Consider the following 1,212-nt stretch of genomic DNA (forward strand, 5'->3'; position numbering starts at 1 on the left):
TCCCAAAGAAATCACACAAAGTTATACATTAGTTATAAACTGATTGACCCATTAGCTCAGGCTTCTTATTAACTCTTATAACGTATATTAGCCCATTATTTTTGCCTATGTTAGCCACATGGCTCGGTACCTTTTTCAGTGAGGTAGTCACATCTTGCTTCCTCTGTGGCTAGGCCAGGACTCCAGAGGAATGTGCTTCCTTCTTCCAAGAATTCTCCTGTTCTCATTGATCCACCTATATACTTCCTGCCTGGATACTGGTCAGTCAGCATTTATTTGACAGAATACAGACCATTCTCCCACACCAAGTATGCACTGTGTTTAGCATGGCTTAGTCATGGAACTGGACTGGAGTGATTAAGAAATGAAGAAAGGATAGATACACAGTCATGTACAGAAAAGCTGGAATTGGGTGGACTTTATGTATTCTTATGTAGACACACAAGCATGCAACCTGTAAACAGCATGTTTATTACTTATATACAAGAAGGAATTAGCTAGACCCATAGGAAATCTGTGTGAGAAGCAATCTTAGGTTATAGTCATCTTGGAGGAAGGAGCTGTAGTTGCTAGCCCTTATATATGCTGTCAATATTCACACACCAGTATCAATGACTCTGAGGGATTGGGGTCATTGTTGTTATACACATTTGCTCAGGGCTTTGATTGCCTGTCAATGCCAGAACAGGGCATAAGATCCTATGTAGCTGGAGTTGCAGGGTTTTGTAAACATCTGGGAACTAACCGGTCCTCTGAAGAAGCAACAAGCACTCAACTGCTGAGCGTATTTTAAACTGTTGGTTACTTAGCATGCTCAGTACAACTGCTGTGAAAACAGAAGTCATTCTTTATTACTGAGGTAATAATAACAAGGGACAAATATATATGAGTTTAGTACAGAACATTTTTGTCCTGAATATTTTCAATATGTGACTGGTCAAATCCATGGATGTAGGATGTATGGATATAGATGGCTAACTGTACTGTCTTTGCAATTTTGTTGGGAATGAGGCCACTTACATGTAGCATGCAGAGAATTTGATACACTGCTGCATCCAAATTCATGCATTCTTTGTGAATTCTTTCAGTCTGGCTTGGATAGGCCTTTATTCACCTTGTCTCATCGAAGTACCTGAGGCTTAAATGGTTATCTGCAATTCCTTGAAGGTGATCCACCAGGAAACTTTCAGCAGCTCTAGTCTTCAACCACAA

Source organism: Myodes glareolus, chromosome 1, assembly GCF_982192425.1.
Source record: "Myodes glareolus chromosome 1, mMyoGla1.1, whole genome shotgun sequence".
NCBI lineage: Eukaryota > Metazoa > Chordata > Mammalia > Rodentia > Cricetidae > Myodes > Myodes glareolus.